The sequence below is a fragment of the Dasypus novemcinctus genome, chromosome 22 (assembly GCF_030445035.2).
Source record: "Dasypus novemcinctus isolate mDasNov1 chromosome 22, mDasNov1.1.hap2, whole genome shotgun sequence".
NCBI lineage: Eukaryota > Metazoa > Chordata > Mammalia > Cingulata > Dasypodidae > Dasypus > Dasypus novemcinctus.
In genome coordinates this window covers 74,877,677-74,904,607 of record NC_080694.1, presented here as the reverse complement: position 1 = coordinate 74,904,607, position 26,931 = coordinate 74,877,677, and the positions used below count along the sequence as shown (strand labels likewise).

The window sequence follows — 26,931 nt, the reverse complement described above, 5'->3', positions numbered from 1 at the left end:
CCCAGGCGCCTCCTGGAGACCTGGTTACCGCAGCCCTCATACATCTAAATTTACTCACCTTTAATAAGGAAGGGCTCTCACCCTTACATAGACATTGGGGGCCCTCATGTAGACCCACTCAGGCCCCAATGGTATACTGGAAGAACCCAGAGGATAATACCTGGAAGGGTCCCTCCCCACTCCTCGCCCAGGGGCACGGGTCTGCTTGTGTCTTTCCAGAAAATGCATCACAGCCAATCTGGATCCCCGGAAGAGCAATCTGGCCTGCCACCAGCAGCCACACGACTGACGAGACGAGAACGTCGCCGTCTACGCAACCTAGTGCACCAAATGACAACTTTGCGCCTGGATCAGGACCCCAGGTCACCGTCGGAGCTGCCCCCAGAGAGGCGAGAAGTCATGGAAATTCTGCGCCTCTACCAACGAGCTAAAGCCAGCCCCCTACACCTTCATAACCCTCACCCAAGTATTGCTTCTATCCTAATGATTATGCTTGCCCTCGCCTCTTCCACCCAGGCCAACCCACAACACCAACCCTTTAACTGGACCCTAAGCCTCTGGCAACAAGAAAAAATACTCACATATAAGGTAACCTCCGGCGCGCCCATCCTCACTGCCCATGTATGTTCCCTCGCAGCATTTTCCCCCCCTACTTCACCACAAAAGTATGGATACCTCTCATGTGGGCCCCTTACCTCCAGCCCATGGGGCGCTAAGAGACCAGAAGTATCCGGGTTTTATATCTGCCCCTCCTCTGCCCGAGGCTGCCATGACCCTGCGCAATATTATTGCCCCTCATGGGGTTGCGAAACCATGGCTTACGGCTGGAACAACGCCCCTAATCAAGACCCATATCTTAAGCTTTCAGTTTCAGCTGCTTCCAACCAGTCGCCCTCTTGGAGCAAGGTCTCGCTCACAGTAAAAAAAACCCTAGACTATAGCTGGTTGTCAGATCGCAGCTGGGGATTCCGGCTATATGCCTCCGGTTACGATTACGGAGCCTTTTTCATAATAAAGAAAGTCCCCACCTATACCCCTCCAGTTGCCGTTGGTCCCAACGCAGCATTTAACCCTCCAGCTCCTTCACCGAAACGGCCATCTCCTTCGCCGAAACAGCCATCCCCTTCGCCTCGTTCTGCCTCCGCCCCGCCTCCGTCTAACGCCTCCCCTATAACTGCCTTCCCTAGCTCTCAGAACCCCAAACTTCGCCTCCCCCCTACTTGGCATTCCAGCCCTCTCATCAACCTAATCAAAGCCTCGTACACCTCTCTGAACACCTCCCACCCCGACCTCACTGCAAGCTGCTGGCTTTGTCTCTCCCCCTCTCTTCCTCTGTACGAGCCTGTTGCCACTAACCTCACTTTCAGTGAATCCTCTGAACAGAATCCAGCCAAATGCAACTGGAACACCTCCTCTGTCCCCTTAACCTTTCAATCCGTTTCTTCCACAGGGCACTGCATTCATTCTCGCCAAGGTTCCCATCCCCCCCTAAAAGCTTGCTCCAACTACTCCTCTCCCGGCGCTTCCGCCAAATTCTTAATCCCCCATAACACCTCCCAATGGCTTTGCACATCCACAGGATTAACCCCCTGCCTCAACGTCGCCACCCTCAACGCCACCAATGAAACCTGTCTGCTCATTCTTCTCGCCCCTCGAGTCCTTTTCCATCCTAACGAAGAGTTCTTCTCCCATTTGCAGGGTCAAAATCTCCCCATTCACCTGCAAAAAAGAGAGCCCATCACTGTCCTCACTGTTGCTACCCTTCTAGGTCTCGCTGGAGCAGGCACAGGAGTCGTCGCCCTCGCCACACAATCCTCTTCTCTTTCCTCCCTCAGGCAAGTGGTCGATGAAGACATCGCCCATCTCCAAACAGCTATCTCCCATCTTAAAAATTCTCTTAACTCCCTTTCCGAGGTAGTCCTCCAGAACCGCCGGGGCCTTGACCTTCTTCTCCTCAAGGAGGGAGGCCTCTGTGCCGCCCTTGGGGAAGAATGCTGTATATATGCCAACTCTACGGGCCTCACCGAGGACAGTCTAAGAAAGGTCCAAGAAGGATTAGAGCGACGCCAAAGAGAGCGCGAAGCAGCTAACTACTTTTCTGGAGTCTTTCACACCCTCCTTCCGTACCTCCTCCCCTTTCTGGGTCCACTAATCATAATCATCCTAGCCCTCACTATAGGTCCCTGGGCCGTCAGAAAAATCATCCAGCTCGCCAAAGACCAAGCAAATGCAGTCTTCACATCCTACGTGCACGTCCAGTACCAGCGACTCGCTACAGAAGACGGCCCCCCTGCCCAGCCCCGTCCCACACGTCCGAAGAGAAGAACTAAACCCTCCCACTGTCCTGACGTCCAGACAACCGCCATATGACTTCAGAACTGTCTGCTGTCCCCCAGCCGCCAAGCTCAATAACTTCATACTTTCTGCCTTACTTGTTCTCATCCAGAGACTCTTGCCACCCTCCAATCGAGCCCAATCAGCTGTCCATCTACCCCCCTCCCCACATAGTCCCTACCCGACTCTTCCCTATATCTTCCCCCCCCCTCCGCCCTACCCTGCCCCTTTCTTTATAGGGGGAGCCCCCAGTTCTTTTAATTAAAAAACAAGGGGGAAATGTGGGATAGCCTCCTCCTCAGTAGGGGCCAGCCCTGGCGGAAGTAGACGCGTAACCTGGAGCCAGTGGTCAAGGGAAGGGCTGGTACGGGCGCAAGCCCTCAGCCTGCCCAGGCCCACTATGAGACGGCCAGTATGGATGCCACGTCCTCGGGCCGTTGGTATGCGGCGCTCCAAAGCCCGCCCAGTCATCTAGGCTACGCCCACTGTTCCCGCCAAAAGGCAACATCCCGACGGCTCCCCCACTCCCCCTTCCCCCTCCTCTTCCCACCTCCCCTCACTGTGACGCCATTCCCGCCCCTTCCCATACCCCCCTTCCTAGCAGTTCCGTGTTGCTCCTTACCAATCCTCATCGAAAGTCTCCCCAGCACGCCTTATACGGCATCCCAGCAAGAACTCTGCCCGCCCCTCCGCCACAGCCCTATATAATCTCTGTACACTCCCCAATAAACGGCTCTGTTACAGCTCCACAAGGGCGTTTCGTCTCCTTTGTTCCTTTCGCCCTCCACACCTTGCACACCTCCGCCGGAGACTCGGCCAAGTCTCCCGCCTCGCCCTCGCCTCCGGGAAGAACCGCCTGGCCCAAGGGACAGGGCCCGGCTACGAAGACCGCTGCCGCACACCTTTACAGAAAAATTACACTGAAAATACACTTCAAGTATAGGGAATTCCCATATAAGCCTCCCCCAGCACCCTCACACCCAGTTGCCCCTATTATTGACATCTTGGATCATGGTGGCACATTTGTCATAGTGGAGGAACCAATAATGAGGCACTGCTACTAACCATGGTCTACGGTTTACATTTTGGTTTGCACATTGCACCATACAGTTCCATAGGCCTTGACAAAGGTGTAATGTCATATTCCATCACTGCAGTATTAAACTGAAGAATCTCCCCACCCCGAAAGTGCCCTGTTCCACACATTCATCACCCTCCCTTCTGGCCCCTGGTACCCCTATCTTTATATCAATGACACATTCTCCCTCCAACACGAGGTGACATCCACAATAATAACTAATCTACTTGGCCCATGGCCACCCCCCTATGATTATTCATTCCCCAATCCCAAGGGACCCTGGACATGGGCTCCAACAACCCCAGGCTGAGAGGCCAATACCACGGGGCAGATGGAGGGAAGGGAAGTGTCCTGTCCGTAGCTGTACACACTCTCCATTTTGGGGGATGGTCCTGTTCATCATCGTTTTTTTGGCTGTCCAGGGCAAGCCTGAAAACTGGACAATAGGAGCTGTCCACTGCTGGAAACTGAGGCACAGTGGCCTCTCAAGGAGAGACATGCTGTCTCCATGACTACGCTTGCAACCTAAGGAATGCAGTGATTGGGAGTTCCCAGCAATGGGCTGAAGCTGTTAAAGGCTAAAGGAAAAGATGAGCTCATACCTTTTGTAATGTATAGAACACTTAGACTTTGCACCTTGAGATAAGATTTTTTTAAAAAAGAAAATTCTTTAGACTATAGGTAATGTTGATAGTTAATACGAGTTGCTCCTTAATGTCACGTAAACTATGTTTCTACTAGGTCTGTGCTTATTGGCATGTAGGCTGTCATGGTCTTGCTTGTAGACACATACACTGTGGTATATAAAGAGCCCCTTGTAATCAATAAAGTTGTCTAATGAGTCTCTACTCGCAGATCCCCTGATCCCAGCTCTCTCGTTCTTTTTCTCTCTCGCTCTTTCTCCTTGTTTCCTTCCCCCTTTTCTCTTTCTTTCATTCCCGAGACCCTCGGGTCACTGATTACTCCAACAGTCCACTGCTCTGCTGAGATTCAGAGTTGAATCAAAATTTGAATAGTCCAAGGATTTGAGTGTCTGAAAAATATGGTTAACTGTTACAGGGAAATTTATAGGTTCAAATAAAAGGACTAGAAGAATCCTGGTTAGGGGAAGTATAAATGAGTGTAATTATGTGATATTGGGAAATAGGTTTTCATATATATTCCAAGTAGAGCCCCTCAACAAAGTGTTGATTTCATCAAGCTGTGTACCTTGCCTCTGCTATCCTGTTGTAGAATTTGAGAGAAGTTCAATTATTTGAGTATAGAGAGGCCAGGACTCAGGAATGATTTTGAGAAGGAAAAATGGTTTATTGACGGCCGGCCAGACTCGGGAGCTTTCTGTTTGAATCCCGAGCCCTGAACAAGATTTTCAAACGTCTTTTATACAGAGAGGAAAGGCCAAATGGTCCCTTTGTTTCAGTTCTCAATAGGCTTCAATTAGCATATATATTCCACATCTTAGGTAAGCTTTTAGCATGGACTCCAGATATTCTAGATAAGCTTTTAGCATATTTGGTTTTTGCATTTCCCCTAAATACTTAAAGTTTATAGCCCTTGCATTGTTAAACTGTTTCCTGGGACTGGAGCAGTTGCCATTGTCCCTAAGGGCAGGACTGCAGCCTCTTACCATTCCACACCCACAAGTCAAACAGCTTAAGTTATCTCTGAAGAGACAAAGAGCCTTCCACCCGTAGCCCACATCATTCCCCCCTTTTGCCAAAGTTTAACTTGCTAAGCTTTGGCATAATTATTGTTGGAGCTATGAGGTGGATGGCTGTTTGTTGTTTTGTTTGATTATTTATCAGTCTTTAGTACAGCATCCAGGACTGTTTTTAGAAGTTTAGAACTTTTCATTCTGGACAGCAGAATCTTGGGCAGGGGCCTCCTGCAGTTATTCTGCTGCCACTGGCACTCACGTGGCTTTCCAGTCAGGTTCCAGATCCATCTATTACTTTTATTTTACTCTTAAAGGGTTTACACCTTTAATTTAAAAGGGGTGCTGAAGGGAGACGATCTCTTTTCTGTAACTGCTTCCTGCTGGCCATGGGCTGTAGTCATTGCCTAATAAGGTGTAAAACTCTTATTAATTTATTTTAGCTGGAGGAAGATGGATCTGGCATTCTGTATGAAGTTGGATGAAGTTTTCATATGGTTAATAAGATGTTCACTCTGAAAGAAACAAACTTAATTAAAAATTTGGAATACCCATTTTTAAAAGAGGACATTGGATTACAGAGATAGACAAGGTTAGGTGCCAATAAAGATGGCACTCCTTCTTAAAAGCTGGTGGGAACAGCATATATATATATATTTTTTTAAAGTTATTTATCTTTAGAGAAAAATTGCAACAGACACTTAGCTTTGTCTGAACATTCCAAGCTGTTCAATGATTGGCACTCATTCACTCTGTCAGATGCTCCTGATCAACTGGCACTCCTTGGGTAACTGGCTTCACTCAGGATTAGAACACTAAGTTGGAAATTCTCTTTGAGTGATTAGAACTACAGAATAAAGGTTTTTTTTTTTTACACCTTGGTTTTAATTGTGCAATTTCTAGCAATTTTGACTTGTTCAATAGGTGACTCACCATCAGCAAGCAAGCCTCATCTTTGCTACACAGCAGAGTACAGTAGAATATAGAAGTTGACTGAGACTGGCTGAGACTGCCACCTTATTCTATAGACATGTTATTAACTGTTTAGAAAATGATTTTACCAGGAATTTAACATGTCTAATATACTTCTGCACTTGATCCAAAATAGAAAAGATAACATTACAATTATTAGGCATATATTTAGTACAGGATAAAAGTACAGCACTTAATATTAACTAATGTATTACTTAATGCATAAGGATTCAGAGTTGCAATTATTAGTTTTGAGTTTCAGGTTTGTAATACCTTACATGTTATCTCTCCATGAGAGCAGGCCATAATGCCAATTGTGTTTAAGTTTCACTTACAGTATCCTGGTATCATGGCTCCACTTAGCATATTCTTCAACGCAGTGAGCAAGTTGCAGCATCCTTCATCTTAGAGAGATTTTCCAGTATTCCACTAGCCTGGTGCATAGTGCTCTCTGGCACCATGGAACAGTGCCAGTCTGGAGGCGATATCCATTGTACACTTGGCTGTACCGAGTCATTATTGGCTGCTGCAGGAGCTTGAAACTGCAATATAGTTTCCGTCGACTTCAGGAGCAAAACCAGAGACTGATATAGCACATATTTTAATTGAGGGGTCAGTGACCAGCCTAGCCAATAACTCACATGGAGAGGCCACCTGTAATGTATTCAAGGCCTGGTTTGAATGCACAAGAGTTTGACAATGTTAAAGGTTATTCCTTGTTTTTATATATATTTTAAACAACTTAACGCAACACATATATCAAATGACTGTTTACTTACACAATTTTACTATGAAGATAACAGTAGGTACTTTACTTTAGCAATAGAGGAAAAATATTATTTTTCATTGTTAAAATGAAAACAGAATATTTCCAGTAGAATCAAGACAACTTTTTATTACCATTTACTTAAATGTGTACTTTGCAGTGGCCTTCAGACAGGTTTTATTATCACGAAGTTATTTCTGCTACCAATACTAATCTAAGATTTTTAGTTAACAATGACTTCTACAACTAGAACTATTTAAACATTTTCAGTTTGGAAGATGTTTTACAAACTCTTTATAATTGACTATAACCACATTGACTAGCCACCTCATGTTTAAATAAACTTACTAAATTACAATTACCAATGAAAGAAATTTACTCTTTAAGAGAGCATATCTACAATCTTTTTCCTTTAGCCTAATTTCACCAATGTGAACTTACAATTTTCATTACTGTAAAGATTTTGTACATATGTTAATTTAGTTTATAAATTAACTGTGGGAGATTACACTCAAGTTAAATAAAATTGAAACCATAATAGTTTATGCAAGGAATGTTCTCTTTTTCCCTTACAGGAAGCTAAAAACTTCTTTTCTTTGTTTAAGTTGTGAAAATTAATAATTTAAAAGCATACTGACTACCAGGTTTTAAAACACATTACACAATTATTTAATTTTTAAAAAAATCATAACCCAGGAAAGATCTTTCCATAGTTTTTATGGACTTTCCTTTAGTTACTGAAATTTGTTAATAGAGCCACTAATTACCTTTATTTTGTTGGAAAGAAATCTTCTGAAAGAAAATAAGGCTCACCAGATTGTGGAGAAGAATTTATTCTCAATCTTGCAAGAAGGTGTGCAGAGCCAGATATGGCTGGTGCCCCGAATAAAGAAAAATGACACAAATTTATACCCCTAAGCCTAGCATGCAAGCTCTTCCTCTGTTTTTCCATAGATTGGATACTTCAGAAGTTACAGCTTATCTGAGATTTAACCTTCCCACACAAAAGTTTGTGATTTAACTGCTTCCCCCTCTATCACATTCCAACCATTTTAGTTTTTACCTGCTCCCCTTTGTCAAATAAGGAATAGAATTTAGTGCTGAAATGGCATCAACTTAGTTCTTCTTGGGCATCCTTCCACTGCCCATAGGACTGGCCTAAATGGAGGAGTGGGAGACTGACACATTTTTCTTATGTGAAAATTAACCTAATCTTTGTTTTTTTGCATTTTGTGGCTGACAAAAGGTTTAAACTGGAAAATTACCAGGCAAACTGATTCTTAATTCCCTAGCCTAGTAGATAGGTTTAATCTGCTACACCTAGTCTTGCCTTTAAAGCTCTTGCAAAGAGGAGGCCCTTTCCCAATTGTTTCTATAATCAGATTTCTGACTTTTTCATCCTGCTTAGTTTAATTTGGGCTTTAAGAATATTTATTTACATATATAAGTGCATATTTAATTAAAAATTTTAATAGAGCTCTTCTAAGAATTTTCATTTGTTAATTTGATATTATCCTGATGTATGAAGACATACACTGAGCAAATGGGCAGACACAAAGAGTTAGACACAGAAACAAAACTCATTGATATTATTTATAATTTGCATTATTTTATATACTGTTTAGCTTAATTTGGGGTCCTGAAATATATTACTTATAACTGCATATTTAACCTCAACAATGAGCAATAGGCAGACATGAATAGTTTGACACAACAACATAACTTTACTTACTTTAAACTTCTAATTCTTACAAAACAAGTGTGACTGCAAAACATTTCAAAGACTCTTGAAACTCTTAATTTGCACTATGACTGTGCAGTTTTACACAAGAATTTTCTTTATTAATGGATTGTAACCAAAATGTTCTCAATGCTTTAGCACTATTTTTTTTTCCAGAACTTTATATTTTACTTTGAATTTAGCAGAATTTTGGATAGGCAACAAGATTAATTTTATATATATTTACTGAGGCTATTTGAAGCCTCAGGGAGACAGACTGCTTTCTCTCATGAATTGCCACTCTTAGGAACACTGACCGTCAAGGCAGGAGACTTCTCCCCCTCCACCCCCCTTTTTGATTTTGGAGATAATAAAACTCCAGTGGTCATTTAACCTTATTCCATCAGGCAGCAATTTATTTAGTTTACACTTGAATTCATGAGAGAAAGGGTTACTAATACCAGGAGAGGAGACAGTGATGTCCCAGCTCTTCTCTGGCCTATAGGGGCAGAAGCTATTATGAAATAACCATAGGCAAAGGCAAGGGGTGAGGTTAGCCTTGAAGTAACCATAAACTAAGGAAAGGTAAAGTTTAGAGTTTACACTTAATAATTTCAAGCTAAATTCACCCAGCTATAATTTCAGTTATTACCTTTCCACTGTTTTATAATATAAATGCATTTATAAATGATTTTAACTCTTAGTTACAGTTTTTATTAATTTTTTAAAAACCCTATTAATTTTATAACACCTTTAAATACCTTTCATTCGACTTATAACATATTAAATGAACTTAACCGTTACTTTAATTTTTCCTTTAAAGTAAAAGAATAAATCTCTTGCAGTTAGTTTGAAATAAAAAGCTATTTTTCAGGATTTGATTTCTAGAACATAAATGTTCTTTTAAAGGAGGTAAGACTCTTCTTCAAACACTGAGGAAATGATGAGGTTAAAGCACAAGAAGCTATTTTGTAAAAGGTTTTCTTTGTATATTGATCTTACTCAATTTTAATCATAAAATTTTCCTTCCACAAACCTTCTACACTTTCAGTATTCATTCAGGTTCTGTCCCACACTGTACTCTTTCCAATAATCAGTCATTTTATCTTAGGACAAAATCATCTTCTGTTTCCTTAACAATAAAAACACACTCCATATATCCCACATACTAAGTTACCAGGCAAACTTCTTACAACATATAATTGCCATTAATACTAAACAAGCTTGTTAAAATAATGAACTTTTCTTCACTTTAAATACTTAGTAGCATGTAATACCAGAAACAGTTTTTTGAAAGCAAGTTGGCAGGGGAGACTGGCTGCCAAATAAGTTTGTTATAAAATTGCCTTTTATTATTATTATTATCAATTCAGTTTTTGTTAAATAATGACCTTCTGCAATTAGCCATTTAAATACCTTAATTTAAACAATGCTTTGTAAAACTTTTATAATTATTTATACCCTTAAGACAAATTTTACCATCACAGAACACATTCTCTTACTTAGTTACTACAATACCTCTAAGAACCTGGGCAGAATGCAAAGGTATTTTGGCTTTGACACCCTAGGGAGGGAACTTTACTGCATTTATTCTGATTCTGCTTTTTACCCCCTTCACGGCAGTTGGGTGCACAGCAATCAAACAGGAATGCAGCTTATGAATAGAAGGTGTGGACTCACTGGAAAGGGGCAAGCCGCTCCCTCCTTCCCAGCTTTCAGGCCAAAATGGGCAGACAGAACCTACTCAAATTCAGCACCCTGACTGGGGCAGCCCCAACAAACTTGGGTTCATGGCGTGGACACAGATGGCCTCCAAGCCCCGGCAAAGGGCCAGACCAGAGACAAGACAGCAGAGCATACACAAACATCTAGACTCCACAAACATCCAGACTCCTCAGTTTTGCCCCATAATCATTTCACCCCCTTGCCAATGGCAAGGGAGGGCTCCAGCTCAGCTGTAATTCTACTTTACATAAGGAAACAACTCCAACACTAGCATTGAGCTGACACAGACAGAAGCACAAAGGTCACTAATCTGACCCACAAGTTTATATATATTTTCACCATGGCTGCCCCCACAGCCATCACAAACCTCAGAACACTTTAACATTTGGTATAAAGCGAATTCATTCACAACTTAGCACCATAACAAAAGATTTCAGCTTTTTCAGCTTTTTCAGATTTTTCCACTGTTTAAACTTTACACCCAGACCAAGCTCCACCGGAAAAGCCGATCCATTTTCCTGTAACCAAGTTTTGTTTTCTTTAATCTAGACCAATTTCCAGGACATTAGGACTTGAACCTACAAATAGCCCTTTTTACTAAAATCAAGACTCCACTCCTTTAGTGGATATAAGACTAGACAAACCCAAAACACCAGGGCTTTTCCCTGGTTTTTCTCCTTTTCCCAAGCCTAGAGAGAATGGCTTCCCCCCAATTTTCTGGGGCTACTAGGGTTCTCTCAGGAGGTGATCAGCCTCCCCTTCCTAGCAATTAAAGCTAGGGCCTTCCAGCCTGTGCTCACCCGGGGAGTCTTACCTTCTTTCATGTTTGGAGTTCTTTTTCGTTCCCAGAATCTTTCTCTTCAGACATTCCATTGCCCATGATTTTTGTCGGGAAGATTCTGGCGGAGCCCACATCTTTTCTGGATTAAATTTAATCCAGGGGTGCCCAGATTTGGGGTTCACCCGAGTCCTCCCGGCTTCCTCGGGGATTTGGAAGGGGCAGCAAAATGCTACTGTCTCTGGCCTTCATTTGTTGTCCCTTTGTGGTCACCAAAAATGTTGTAGTATTTGAGAGAAGTTCAATTATTTGAGTATAGAGAGGCCAGGACTCAGGAATGATTTTGAGAAGGAAAAATAGTTTTTGACGGCCGGCCGGACTCAGGAGCTTTCTGTTTGAATCCCGAGCCTGAACAAGATTTTCAAACGTCTTTTATACAGAGAGGAAAGGCCAAATGGTCCCTTTGTTTCAGTTCTCAATAGGCTTCAATTAGCATATATATCTTCCACATCTTAGGTAAGCTTTTAGCATGGACTCCAGATATTCTAGATAAGCTTTTAGCATATTTGGTTTTTGCACTTCCCCTAAATACTTAAAGTTTATAGCCCTTGCATTGTTAAACTGTTTCCTGGGATTGGAGCAGTTGCCATTGTCCCTAAGGGCAGGACTGCAGCCTCTTACCATTCCACACCCACAAGTCAAACAGCTTAAGTTATCTCTGAAGAGACAAAGAGCCTTCCACCCATAGCCCACATCAATCCAGCTGTCCCAAGAGTCCTCAGGAGCACTCTTGTTGAGGCCTTGTACACTGTGCAGTCAGTGAAATCTGTCTGAGACCTGGATAAGTGTATCCTCCAGAACTATCTCCTGACTCACTTTGAAACCTCATAGCCATAAAAACTCTTTTATATTTCATGTTTTCCCCTTTTTGTCAAGGTCTTTTCCCAAATGCATCACTGATTAATGCTTGGTAAAAAACCCTCAGTTCCAGGGAGGCTCATTCTCGGGAGTCATGTCCCATGTCGGGGGTGGGGGGGGTGGAAGGAGATAGTGAGTTGATTTACAGAGTTTGGCTTAGAGAGGCCATAGCTGAGTAACAGGGAGGTTTTCTAGAGGTAACTCTTAGGCATTAATTATAATTAGGAAATGTTTCCTTTTTACAGGAATAAGGTTCGTATGTACAATTTTAAGCCTGATGGTTCGGAGTGGATGTGGCTCAAGCAGTTGAGCGTCTGCTTCCCACATGGGAGGTCCAGGGTTCAGTCCCTGGTGCTTCCCAAAAAGTAATAATGATAATAAAAAAATAAAAACAAATCCAACTAAGGGGGGCCAATGTGGCTCAGTGGTTGAGGACTTACTACCCACACATGAGTTCCTGAGTTCTATACTGAGCCCCCACTACCTCCAAAACAAAACAAAAAGGATCAAGGACTTAGCACATAGGCACATAGGCCCATTTTCTTTTCTTATATATTCCAGAGATTTTTGCCATTTTATTTGAGAAAGTAGCAGGGCTTCCCTAGGTTGGAAGTTTAACATTTTGTTTGCTTCTCTGTGTGTCTCTTTATCTAGTGAAAAAACATACCTATAACAACACAAACACAATCATTATAGGAAAATTGCTTGATTTGAACATGGGAAACTGGCTTGAAGTTGAAATGTTTCCATAACACAGATAAAAAGTGTGGTCTTAGGAACACTGGCCTTGACTAGATGGAATGCTGTCTGGTCAGCACGAAAATTGTTTGCATGAGGAAGCATTTGAACTTTGTATGGCTTGTTCCCTAGCATTACAGGTGTTGCAGCTTTAGTAACAAGCAGCCTTGAAGGTAAACATAGATAACTACTGCTTTGTAATTTCTAATAAATACGATGTGGAAAATAGAGTTGAGGCTCTCAGTTCCAGAAGCTGTGAGTCCCCTAGTCCCATCTTTATTTTCTCTCTTGTGTCTTTCTTTCTGTCCTTTTATTTGTTCAGTTCTGCATTGCCTTCCATTCATGCAAACTATTGCTGAGCTTGTCTCAGGGGAAGAAGGATCGCTTTGAGCGAAACTAAAGGTGTTGTCAGGACGCAGAGCCCTGAGTGGTTGAGAAGGCCTTCCCAGTCCTCAGTAAGGACACTCTCAGTTATTTCAGCAGGGTTTCAATGGGAAACAGAGACAGTTCATTTGTATGTCTGTCTCCTAAAATAACTCCTCAAGGCAAGAGAAGGTGAGGCCATTGAGTCTCATATTTTAGAACTTACAGATTATAGAAAAATATTGCTCATAGTTCCCAGCAATAGGAAGTCTAGAATTAGGAGATTAGGAAAGACTAGAAAAAAGAGTTAAGAAATTATATGTACAAGGTGTTTTGCTCCCTTTTACTATTTCACCCATTTGGACTATTATTAAATCTGTTTTTATACTAAATCTAAAGTTTTACCTTCAGCTCCTTCATTAACTGACTTTATTTTTTTAATGTTACATTAATGTTTAATGTAATGTAATGTAATGTAATGTTACATTTAATGTTACATATTTTTTAATTTAACATTTAAAAAATATGAGATCCCCATGTAACCCCCATCCCACCCATGCCACCCCTCCCACATCAACAAACTTCCATAATTGTGGCACATCAACTGCACCCAGTGAATACATTCTGGAGAACTGCTGGAGCACATGGACAGTGGTCCACATTGTAGTCCACACTTACCCCCCATTCCAGCCAGTGTACCACTACAGGACACACAATGTCCAGCATCTGTCTCTGCAGCAGGACCTAGGACAATTCCAAATCCTGAAAATGCCCCCACACCATATTTCTTCCCTCTCCTGACCAGCAGCAGCCACCGTGGCCACCCTCTCCACATCACTACTACAATTTATTCCCTTACTAATCACAATATTTTCCCAGCAGAACACCAGTAAATCCACTCTAATCCATACTCTATTCCTCCCTCTTGTGGACCTGGGATGGCTATGTCCAGTCCCCATCAACATCAAGAAAGGGTTTAGATTCCACATGGCTGATGGATGCAATTCTCCTGCTTGCAGCTGTAGGGACTCTTGGCTCCCTGGTGTGGTGGTTGACCCTCTTCACCTTCCTGTTAGCTGGCCAGGGTAAGTCCAAGAAACTAAAGGGTAGTAGCTGCAAGTCTGCTGAGGCCCAGGGCCTGGCCATCACATGGACATTTCAGAGATTCAGGTCTCCTGAGTATACATCAATCCAAATGCCAACCACACAGGTCTGGTAAAAGTAACAGAAGAGGCATGTGTAGAAAGGTTATATCTGAGTCTAACTCCATCACACTCAGGAACACAAACTCCAAAGTAGGGCCAACTGACATGGCCCTGAACTCCAGAGCTGTTGGAGATTTGGACCCAAAAGGTATTGGGAATGAAAGAAAGAGAAGGGGGGGAAGGAATGAGTGAGAGAGCTGGGATTGTGTGAGTAATAACTCCCCAGACAACTTCATTGTTTACAAGGGGCACTCTCTATACCCCAGTATACGTGACAAGAAGCAGGAATATGTAGCCTATGTGCCAATAAGCAGGACCACGTAAGTGACATCAAGCAGCATTACCCATAGTCTAAGGAATTTTAAAAATTCTTATCTCAAGGTACAAAGTCTAAATATTCTATTCACTACAAAAGGTATGTGCTCATCTTTTCTTTCAGCCTTTAACAGTTTTATTCCATTTGCCAGGAACTCTTAATTACCACGTTCTTTAGGTTGCCAGCATAGCCATGGAGACAGCACGTCTCTCCTTGAGAGGCCACTGTGCCTCAATTTCCAACACAGAGCCATATGCCTTGACCATAGAACCTGTGGGTCACTGCAGCCCTCAGGAGAACCAGGACCTGGGTTTCTATCTACCTTGGCTGTCTCTGGTACCCTGCTGAAGTATGCATAAGTATCACCCCCTGATGACCTCCAAGCTCTTTTTTTGGAGACTCATAGCCATATAAACTCATTTGTTCTTTCCATTTCCTCCTTTTATTGAAGGTCAAAATGCAGTTTTTAACACCTGCTATCATATGTAGGCTAAGATATTCTGCCAGTCTGAGTTGACCTCTTTATTCATGGTCTTTTTGTGGTAACATCATCAGCTGGTGCTTGGTAGTAATCGCTCAGTGCCAGGAAGGCTCATCCCTGGGAGTCATGTCCCATGCCGGGGGGAAGGCAATGCATCTACACACTGAGTTTGGCTTAGAGAGTGGCCACATTTGAGCAACATGGAGGCTCTTAGGAGGTAACTCTTAGGCATCCCACAGCTATAGGCCTAGTTCATATTTCAGGCACACAGGCTCATAATCGAAACTATCAGTATCAAGGGTTCATCATTGGGCCATCTATCTTTATTGGTCTTTGCCATTGCACTTGGGGGATTGTTGTTGTTCCATTGGGGAATATGATAGAGCTCCCCTGGTCAGGAATTCAGCACTCTCTCATCTGTCGTTTCCAACTGAAACCACTATGAAAATAGCCAAACCTTTCTATGTACCCTGTACACATGCCCTGGAGAACTACCTCCCAACCATGTGACCCCTACCAATGACACCCCACACAAGTGCTCCTCCCCCACCACAGTTGAACCTCTCTGTACTCCAAAACTTCTTCAAAAAGAAAACCCAGGTTTCCATTAATAGAAAAATGGGATATAGTGATGGGTTTAAAAGTTAGATATAGAATACATAGAAATTTAGAAAAATTAAGTAAAGGAAAAATAAATTGGGGTATCAAAGAAATGAAAAAATGAAAAAGCTTTGTTTTTAACATTTTGCCTTTCATCACTGCTACAGGTGTTGCCCTGGATGTACAGTGGCAAGGCAAATTCTTCCATTTCTTCCTCGGTGTCTACCTCCTTACTTTCTTTCTTTCTTTTTTTTCCCTGATTATTAAGTTTCTCTTGACATAAGTTTTAGGTCACAGTAATTCACATATACAATGGGGTATATGGTACTCCGACATATCCAGCATCAAACCCTTTGTCCCTTCCCCAACTGTGATCTTTTTACATTTTCATATTATATTTGCTGCAGCTAATGTACAGATATTGAAATGATAGCTTTCAAACATGGTTCCATTTGGGTTTACATCATGGTTTATATTTTAGACTATACCACTTTCTAAAATTTTATTCATCTTATATTTTACATTATGGTTTACATTTTAGCCTACAGACATTTATACATTTTTGGTGTAATTTAACATGATCTATATCCATCATGGCACAACCCTGTGGAACACTTGCATTGCCCCACAGTTACCCTGATTCTATGTATTCAATGCCTCTTTCCCCCTTCCCTCAGGGTCCACCATGACAATCAGTCTTAATTACTTGAGGGACCATATTCAGAGATACTTGCAAAAATGTTGAGGACTTGATGTACTAGACTGACCTAACCCATTGGGAACCACCAATTCTCTCAAGAGATACAATTCCCTCTCTTTGAGAACATCAGTCCTCCCCAGGATGTGGGTATACCTTCACTCACATTGTATGGGTCTCCACCCAATGATATAATCGACTATGACAAAATGAGCACTCACACACTCCCCAGAAGCTTGCCCTGTGTCAGATGACCCCCTTAAGTATCCTAAACATGCATCCTTCCATATTATATTTTCTAAAGAGTTTTCTCTGCACCACAATTTCAACCACATACCTGACAATCTCCCATGATCAAATGTTCCCCTCACCCTCTCCCCAATTCCCTGGACAATCTGACCCATCCTTCCATGCCTACTGCCCCTAAAGCCCACACAGCCCCATCCAAAGATATCCTTATGCCCCCAATTTATCTCTTCCCTGTACAAATACTTACCACCAGCTTACCATAGATTTCACCCAAGTAGCTGTCAGCTCAAACCTTCCTCTACCCCCTTAATTCCTTTAAGTTTATCATCCAGTTTCTATCTCTCAGAGACAGTTTGGTTTACTTATTTCATATCAGAGAGGTCATGTAATATTTGTCCTTCAATGCCTGGGTTGCTTCACTCAACAGAAGGTTCTCAAGATTCATTCATATTATCATATGTGTTTGTACTGTATTTGTTCTTATAGCTGAGTAGTATTCCATTGTATGTATATACCACATTTTATTTATCCATTCATCTGTTGGTGGACATTTGGGTTGGTTCCAACTTTTGGCAATAGTGAATAGTGCTGCCATGAATATTGATGTGCATATATCGGTTTGTGTCCTTGTTTTCAGATCTTCTGGGAGTACACTCAGCAGTGGAATTGCTAGGTCATATGGCAAATCTTTAGCTAGATTTTTGAGAAACCGCCACACTGTCCTCGAGAATGGCTGGATCCTTCTGCATTCCCACCAGCAGTGGATGAGTGTTCCTATTCCTCCACATCCTCTCCAACAACTGTAGTCTTCTGATTTTTTGATAGCTGCCAGTCTTATGGGATTAATATGGTATCTCATTGTTGTTTTGATTTGCATTTCCTTAATAGCTAGGGATTGTGAGCATTTTTTCATGTGTTTTTGAGCCATTTGTATACCATCTTTGGAGAAGTGTCTGTTCAAATCTTTTTCCCTTTTATTTTCAAGATATAGGAGTTCTTCATAAATGCAGGTTATAAGTCTCCTATCAGATATATGGTTACCAAATATTTTCTCCTATTGTGTAGGCTCTCTTTTCACTTTCCTGACAAACTCCTTTGAGGTGAAGAAGGCTTTAATTTTGAGGAAGTCCCATTAATCTATTTGTTCTTTTGCTGCTCGTGCTTTTGGTGTGAAGTCCATGAAGCAGTTTCCTATTACAAAGTCCTGTAGATGCTTCCTACTTTACTTTCCAAGGTCTTTATGGTCTTGGGTCTTATATTTAGGTCTTTGATTCATCTTGAGTTGATTTTTGTATAAGGTATAAGTTGGTAATCCTCTGTCATTCTTTTACATATGGATATCCCATTCTCCAGGCACCATTTGTCCAAGAGGCCATTCTCTCCCAGTTGACAGGGTTTGGTGGCTTTGTCAAATACCATATGGCTGTATATATGAGGATCTATATCAGAACTCTCAATTCTGTTCCATTGTTCAGTATGTCTATCCTTGTGCCAATACCATGCTGTTTTCACTACTGTAGCTTTGTAGTATGTTTTGAAGTTGGGTAGTGTGATTCGTCCAATTTCATTTTTCTTTTTCAATATGTCTTTGGCTATTCAGGGCCTCTTTCCTTTCCAAATAAATTTCATAGTTAGTTTTCCCAGTTCATTAAAAAATGCTGTGTTGATTTTTATTGGGATTGCATTTAATCTGTAAATCAGTTTTGGTAGAATAGACATCTTTTTTTTCTTTTGTTTTGAATATAGTTTTATTTTTAAAATATGGAATGCTTCATGAATTTGCATGTCATCCTTGTGCAGGGGCCATGCTAGTCTTCTCTGTATCATTCCAATTTTAGTATATGTGCTGCCAAAGTGGGCAACAGACATCTTAATAATATTTAGTCTCTCTATCCATGTACAGGGAATATTCTTCCATTTATTTAGGTCTTCTTTGATTTCCTTGAACAGAGTTTTTTAGTTTTCTGTGTATAAGTCTTTTATGTCTTTACTTAAATTTATTCCTAGGTATTTGATTTTTAAAAATTTACTATTGTGAAAGGTATTTTGTTCCTGTTTTCCTCCTCAGATTGCTCATTATTGGTCTACAGAAATCTATTGGTTTTAGGGCATTTATCTTGTAACCTGTGATTTTACTGAGTTCATTTATAAGTTCCAGAAGCTTTGTTTTAGGTTTCTCAGGGTTTTATATGTATAGGATCATATCATCAATTCCTGAAATTTTGACTTCTTCCTTTCCAATCTGGATGTCTTTTATGTTCGGTTCTTGCTTCGGTGATCGAGCAAGTACTTCTAAGACTATGTTAAATAGGAGGGGTGATAGTGGGCATCCTTGTCTTGTTCCTGATCTTAGAGGGAAAGATTTTAGAATTTCACCATTGTAAATGATGTTAGCTGTGGGTTTTTCATATATACTCATTATCATGATCAGAAAGTTTCCTTCTATTCTAATCTTTTGCAGTGTTTTTATCAAGAAAGGGTGCTGTATTTTGTCAAATACTTTTTCTGCATCTATAGATGTGATCATGTGATTTTTTTCCTTCAATCTGTTTGTGTGGTGTATTACATTAATTGATTTTCTTATGTTGAACCATCCTTGCATACCAGGAATGAACCCCACTTGCTCATGGTGTATACTTTGTTTAATGTGTTGTTGAATATGATTAGTAAGTATTTTGTTGAGAATTTTGCATCAAGGTTCATTAGAGAGATTGGTCTGTAATTTTCCTTTCTTGTGGTGTCTTTGTTTGGCTTTGGTATTAGAGTAATGTTGGCATCATAGAATGAGTCAGGCAATGTTCCTCCTGTTTCAATTTTCTGGAAGAGTTTAAGCAAGTTTGGTGTTAGTTTTTTCCATAATGCTTTGTAGAATTCACCTGTGAAGACATCTGGCCCAGGGCTCTTTTTAGTTGGGAGGTTTCTAATGACGGATTATAACTCTTTGCTTGTGATTGTTTTGTTGAGGTGGTCAACTTCTTCTTTTGTCAATGTAGGCTGGTTATGTGTTTCTAGGAATTCGTTCATTTCCTCTGAATTGTCATTTTTGTTGGAATATAGTTTTTCAAAGTATCCTCTTATGATAATCTTTATTTATGTGGGATCAGCAGTGGTATCTCCTTTCTCATTTCTTATTTTGCATGTTTGCATCTTCTCTCTTTTTTCTTTGTTAATCTAGCTAAGTGTCAATTTTATTGATTTTCTCAAAACCAGCTCTTGGTTTTGTTTACATTGTCAAGTGCTTTCTTATTTTCTATTACATTTAGTTCTGCTCTGATCTTTGTTATTTCTTTCTTTCTTCTTTCTTTGGGGTTAGTTTATTGTTTTTTAATGAATTCCTCCAAGTCTGCATTTAGTTCTTCAACTTTAGCTCTTTCTCCTTTTCTAATGTATCAATTTATGGCTATAAATTTCCCTCTCAGTCCTACTTTTGCTGCATCTTATAAGTTTGGATATGTTGTGTTATCATTTTCATTAGTTTCAAGGTAGTAATTAATTTCTTTTGGGATTTCCTCCATGACCCACAGTTTTTCTTAGAGTGTGTTGTCTAATCTCAAAATCTTGGTGCCAAATCTGGGTCTCTGGCCCTTGCAGATTTCCAGCATTACATCACTGTGATCAGAGAAATTATTTTGTATGATTTCAATCTTTCTGAATTCATCAAGACTTTCTTTGTGGCCTAGCATATGGCTTATCTTGGAGAATGATCATTGTGCACTTAAAAAAACTGTATATCTTGCTGTATTTGGGTGTAATGTTCTGTATATGTCTATTAGGTCCAGCTCCTCTAATATACTGTTCAAAGCTTTTGTTTCTTTATTGATTCTCTTTTGAGATATTCTGTCCAAAGTTGATAGTGGTGTATTAAATTCCCCCACTATAATTGTAGAGACATCCATTCCTTCATTTAGCTTTTCCACTGTTTGCCTCATGCATTTGGAGGCTCCCTTGTTAGGAGCATAAAAGATTATGATTGTTCTTTCTTCTTGAAAGATCATCCCTTTCACTAATATGTAGTGTCCATCTTTGTCTCTCACCATTGTTTTGCATTTAAAGTCTCTTTTCTCTGATATTAATATAGCTACTCCTGCCCTTTTTTGGTTATTATTTGCTTGTAAGATTGTTTTCCAGCCATTCACTTTCAACCTCCTTGAATCCCTGGGTCTAAGAGGTGTTTCTTGCAGACAGCATATAGATGGGTCATTTTTCTTTAACCAATCTTGAGTCTCTTGACAGGTGAGTTTAATCCATTGACATTTAGTGTTATTACTTTCAAGGAATTACTTATATTAGCCATATTTTCTTTGCATTTGTGTTTGTCATATTCTGTTTGATTTTTTTTTCTGATTTTGTCTTTTTAGTTGCTCTTACACTCTCCAGCTCTGTCTCTCTTGTTTTTTTCTTTCTTCCTGCAGAACCCCCTTTAGTATTTCTTGAAGGGCAGGATTTCTTTTGGCATACTCTCTTAGTTTTTGTTTATCTGTGAATATTTTGAACTCCCCATCATTTTTGAATGCTAACTTTGCTGGGTAGAGTATTCTTGGTTGGAAATTTTTTTCTTTTAGTTCTTTGACTATATCATACTACTGTCTTCTTGCCTCCATGGTTTCAGATGAAAAATCAGCATTTAATCTTATTTAGCCTCCTTAGTATGTGATGGTTCTCTTTTCTCTTGCTGCTTTTAGTATATTCTCTTTGTCTTGATCATTGGATAACTTGACAAGTATCTGTCTTGGGGTAGGCCTGTTGTGATTTATGCTGTTTGTGGTGCGTTGTGCTTCCTGGACATGTACATCCATCTCCCTCAATAGGGTTGGGAAGTTTTCAGCCATTATTTCCTCCAACACACCTTCTGTACTCTTTCCCTTTTCTTCACCTTCTGGGATACCTATAACACGTATACTTGCATGTTTTGCCTTATCATTCAGGTCCCTAAGCCCCTGCTGGAATTTTTCTATCTTTTTATTGACCAGTTCTCCTGTATGTTTGATTTCAGATGTACTGTCTTCCACATCATTTAATCTCTCCTCTGCCTCTTCGAGTCTGCTGTTATTTGCTGAGGGTGTATTTTTGATTTCTTGAATTGTGCTGTTCATCACCATCTTATCTGGTATATTTTTGTTATGATTGCAGTTTCTTTTGTATTCTCTCTAATTGATTTCTTCATATTTTTAATCTCTTCCTTCACCTCAAAATATTGGTCTCTAATATATGTTTTGAGATCTTTAATTACTTATTTGATTACTTGAATTTTGCAGTGCTTCCCCAAGGCTGTGTGCACAGCCCAACCATCTGCCCTGGCCTGGTGGCAAAGAATCTGACTGCATAGAAGAAATCTGTGGCTGAAGCCCTACTGAGGACATTAGGTTAACCAGTAATCCTTTTTTCAAACTTAAAAGAAAGATCAGAGACAATACTATCTTATCTTAAGAGCCTGAAATAGGCAAACAATTGGGACAACTCCAAGGTCCCTGCTGCTCTCTCAAATTCTTAAATGTTGTTTAGCTGGGTAAGACAAAACTATAAACTCTGCTGTAATTGATATAGTACAGTGTTTCCTCATGTTAATGTAGTTTGCAATATTGTTGGAATACTAAAAATCTTTCATCCCTCACTTAGCTCAAATATTAAAACCATTGTATGTGTTAACTGGGAAAGGTCCTTCATGGGAGTAGGGGGACCTCCAGCAGGCTGCTTTAAAAAATAAAAAAAATAAAAAAGATGGATAAGGTGGACATTGACTTAGTCTGTGAATTGACTGTGGCCAGCACCTATATTGGCTTTGGTTGGGGTTGTGGCAAAGGCAGCATTCTAAATAAATACCCCTTGGGTTTTAGTCACATCTCTGAGAAGGGGCCAAAAGTACAATATAAAAAAAAGCAATTGTATGCAGCATAAGAAGCCCTGCTGAAAGAGAAAGGCTTACCCCAATAGTGTCTGGTCACTCTGAAGACTGCCATCCCTATCTAGGGGTGAACTGAAAATACTAAGAGCAAGACAAAAACAATGGACTGTTGTGACTCACTCTATGGTGGAGAGATTTGTGGGAGAACATCTGAGACACCTGCCAGCAGTGACAGGTAACTATCACATCTCTGCCCAGTCTTCTAACACCTCTCTTAGGACTGTTCAGGCAGATGCCTTCATGAAGATCCAGAGCCATACCATGGAGACCAGAGAAGAAGCTGAGTGGCTCCACCAGAAAGGTGTGCATCATGAGCACTGTTATAGATCAGCCATATTGACCAGACTCATCTTTGAATAAAGTTCCAATTGAGAGCTTTATTAGCCACGCGGTGACTGTCTCATCCAATGTAGAGGAGAGAACAGCCCAGAGCCTCAGGGAAGAGGTGTTTTTATAGCCTTTTAGGAGGGGGAGGGGGTTTATGAGCAAGCAAGCAGGCACAGAAGTGGAACACTGCAGTTAGCTGAAGGTAGCGTATCTTTTTTTTTTCCTAAAAAGCCCCATGTTATTTTTTGGCACTTTTCTTGTGGGCAGTCTTGAGTTATTTATTGGCACTCTCCTTGGAGACAGCCCTAAGTTATTTACTTATTTGAAGGCACTTGCAATTCCTATTTCCTAATGTAGTTCTATTCCTATTTTCTCAATGTGGCCTTACCCTTACAGCACCAAACCTTGTGGTGACTAGTCCAGCAGTTCTGGCTGCCTATTACTTGCCAAGAGCTCATGGACATCACCCATGAGTATCCTTCATGCTCACTACAATGATGGACATTGGTCCCCTCCTGCTCTTGGGAGGGTAAGGTATGCTTTCACTGCTACAGACACTGCATCAGGACTCTTAAAACAAAACAGTTATTATTTTCTGAATCCACAAAACAATGGACTATATTTAAATTCAACACTGAGTTGAAGCCCTGGGTCCAGTAAAGACGCTAACAGTTGTTGGAAACTGAGGCACACTGGTCTCATAAGGAGAAATGTGCTGTTTCCATGGCTGCACTTGCAACCTAAGGAATGCAGTAATTAAGAGGTTCCAGCAACAAAGATGAAGCTATAAAAGGCTGAAAGAAAAGATGAGCAGATAATATTTTGTAGTAAATAGAACACTTAGACTTTGTACCTTGAGATAAGTTTTTTAAAATTTCTTAGACTATGAGTAATGCTAATAGTTAACTGCATGTTGCTGCTTATTCTCACATAGACTGGGGTATATGCAGAGCCCCTTGTGAACAATAAAGTGGTCTGAAGAGTCTGTTCTTGCAGATCCCCTGACCCCACTCTCTCATTCTTTCTTTCTCTCTCTCTTTCTTTCAGTTCCTTTCTTTCTCTTTCTTTCATTCCTGATAACTTTTGGGTTCAAATCTCCAACATCTGGCACCCAATGTGGGGCCCGAAGAAGTGAGTCTTCCAAATCAGTATTGCAAACTGAGAAAAAGACCTCAATGAGGGTCAAGTGAGACGTCCAAAGCAGGGTGACTTGAGTCTTCAAGATTAAGTAAGTAACATTTCCACGAAGTCCTCAGGGTAAAGGGTAATCAAATAGGAATTGTGGAAGTATATTCACGAGTTTAAAAACTTTACTTAAAGTTAATGGGGGTGCCTATAAAAATCTATGAATTACTAGAATTGTTTGCTTTAATACAAAAGCAATGTTGCTAGCTTCAGCCTCAGTGGTGTAATGTTTTAAATTTGAAACAGTGGAGATGCATATTGAAAGCTTTATGAAGAGCATATCAAAAAATGGAATTCATTCCATTATCAGTATGGGCCTTATGCCACCAGATAGCAGCAGCTTTAGGTCCTTTACAATCTGAAAAAGCAGAGAAAAATGAAATTACTATATTTTCTAAGCCCATAAGTAAATTTGAAATGAAAGAAAGTAAATTGAAACAAGAACAGGAGCTTGAGGCAAATGGGGAACCGTCAGGTTTTTTTCCCTCATCCTGATATTAACCCTTTCATCAACAAAAGCTCAGTGAAGTGTCCTAATGAAATATCTTTTGTGTATCTCATACAACCCTCTATACCTACTGAATTGCCTTCTGTTACTAAGCCTAAGTTAGAAATGTTTTCAGATGTTGGTGACGCTTTGCCTTACGTTAAACAATTATTACTTGCTTTCCCAGTAACATTACATGTGATACCACCAGATACAAATAATCCACAAGGTGGGGTTGAGTTTCATCCTGAGCCAATACCTTTTAAACTATCAAAAGATATAAAACAGGTGAAAATATTAAATAAAGTCCTTCTTAGTGAAATCAGGCTTGTAAGAAAACTCTCTGTTATTAAGTGTTAACTAAAATAAGGAAATTATTCTGGCAGCAACTCTGTAAACCCCCTGCTGTCTACATGACAAGATAGCTGTGGGTTAGTGGGGTTTAATAGAATTAAACTGCTGCAAAAGGAGATAAACATAGCAACATTGGTGTTCTGTTTTTTTTTCCATGCTAATTCTGATGGGGCCTATTTAATCAAAATAATAAAACTAGTACAAAATTTTATCAAGGTGTTAAAAGGAATTTTTGGTTTTAAATCAAGATTTTACTCCTGAACTTCAAGTCTCAGTATAGTCTTACAGAGGAGTAATCCAAAAATGTGTGTTCTAAACACTAAATAAGAGCTTAACTACATTTATGCTGCTCAACATATCTTAACTGATTGCTGAGAACTAATAAAAATGTTTCCAAGCACAAGCTTGCATGTTTCAGGCAACATGGATTCCAGAAAAAATATTAAAAATGGCTATACCAAAAAAGTATGAAAGTAAGAATTATGAATCAATTGTAGACTGTATGTTTCTATTGGTGTGTTTTAATTGTTTTGTGTTTGTCTGTTTGCTCAATGTCAGGGTATATTTTTGCGGTCACCCCTCCGGGCTGAAGTGTGGTTTGCTGACCCGGCGGGGGGCGGCAGCCGCGGTAGGCCTATTCCAAACTGCTGCCCCTGTAATAGGGTGGTTGGTCGGGCCCACCGCCACCCCTGAAGGAAGCTCAGCATGGGCGCAGAGTGCCCTCGGGTCTCCCCTTCTCAGCAGCCATGCTTCCGTGGCTGCCCCTCCTCCCAGATAGCACCACACGATGTCTTCTTTCTCCCTGCACAGGCGCAGGGCGGAAAAATCCAGTCTGCCCTTTTCCCTCCCCCTGACAGCAGCAACAGCCAGGCGTGGGCAGGAAACTCCAGTCTGTCCTCTACCCCAGCAACAGCAGCCACCAATCACTAAACCCTGCCCCTTCCCCCAGCAACAGCAACAGCCAATCCCTAATCACCACCCCTCCCCCATCCAGCACCTTCCACTGACCTTTCTCCAGCAACCAATCAGAGCAGGGCATGGCTTCGACCAATCAGCCTTCCCCAGCCCCTATAAAACTGTTGCCTCTCCCTCAATAAAGTGGACTTGCGTGTTTACCTTGTCTCCGCTGTAGTTCTTCTGCCGTGCGCCCTCCAGTCCTGAGAGCCCCCGACAAGGGCCTGGCCTCCCTTGTCCCCAGTTCGTCGCCTGCTTCTCCGGGCGACCCCTTCATCGCCGGCTTTGCCGGGCGAACCCGTTAGCCAAACCGCGCAACCCCTGTGAGACCGACCCCTCATCTGCTGCCGGACCGACCCCTCGTCCCAAGCAGGACCGACCCCTCGTCCAAAGCTGGACTGACCCCTCGTCCGCAGACAGACCCCACCTCTACCGACCGAGCAAGCCGCCGCATATTTTGATACCTCTGGATGGTAATATAAATTAATAAATTAAAATTTCTAAAAGAGCTCTATTAAAATGGCCAAAAATTAAATAAATGCTGTCACCCCTCGGGCTGAAGTGTGGTTTGCTGGCCTGGTGGGGGAGCAGCTGCAGCAGGCCAAGCCGCTGCCCCCATAATAGGGTGGCTGTTCGGACTCACTGTCACCCCTGAAGGGAGCTCGGCATGGGCGCAGAGTGCCCTCGGGTCTCCCCTTCTCGGCAGCCATGCTTCCGCGGCCGCCCCTCCTCCCGGATGGCGCCACCCAATGCCTGTGGGGCCGCACCCTTCTTCTTCTTTCTCCCTGCGCAGGCACAGGGTGGAAAATTCCAGTCTGCCCTTTTCCCCTCCCCCGACAGCAGCAACTGCCAGGCGTGGGCGGAAAAATCCAGTCTGCCCTCCACCCCAGCAACAGCAGCCACCAATCCCTAAACCCTGCCCCTTCCCCCAGCAACAGCGACAGCCAATCCCTAACCACCACCCCTCCCCCATCCAGTACCGCCCACTTACCTTTCACCGGCAACCAATCAGAACAGGGCGTGGCTTTGACCAATCAGCCTTCCCCAGCCCCTATAAAACTGTTGCCTCTCCCTCAATAAAGTGGACTTGCGTGTTTACCTTGTCTCCACGGTAGTTCTTCTGCCGTG

The 26,931-nt window shown here is 41.6% G+C and overlaps 1 protein-coding gene and 1 non-coding gene across 2 annotated transcripts in view; both read right to left on the bottom strand.

Annotated features, from left to right (window-relative positions):
- Nucleotides 1–26,931, bottom strand: part of LOC101442557 (saoe class I histocompatibility antigen, A alpha chain-like) — a 1,048,500-nt gene that overhangs the window by 479,137 nt on the left and 542,432 nt on the right. The window lies entirely within an intron of this gene.
- LOC111764883 (U6 spliceosomal RNA) lies at nt 18,350–18,456 on the bottom strand. Its single transcript, XR_002797376.1, has one exon. It is a non-coding gene; the product is annotated as a U6 spliceosomal RNA (small nuclear RNA).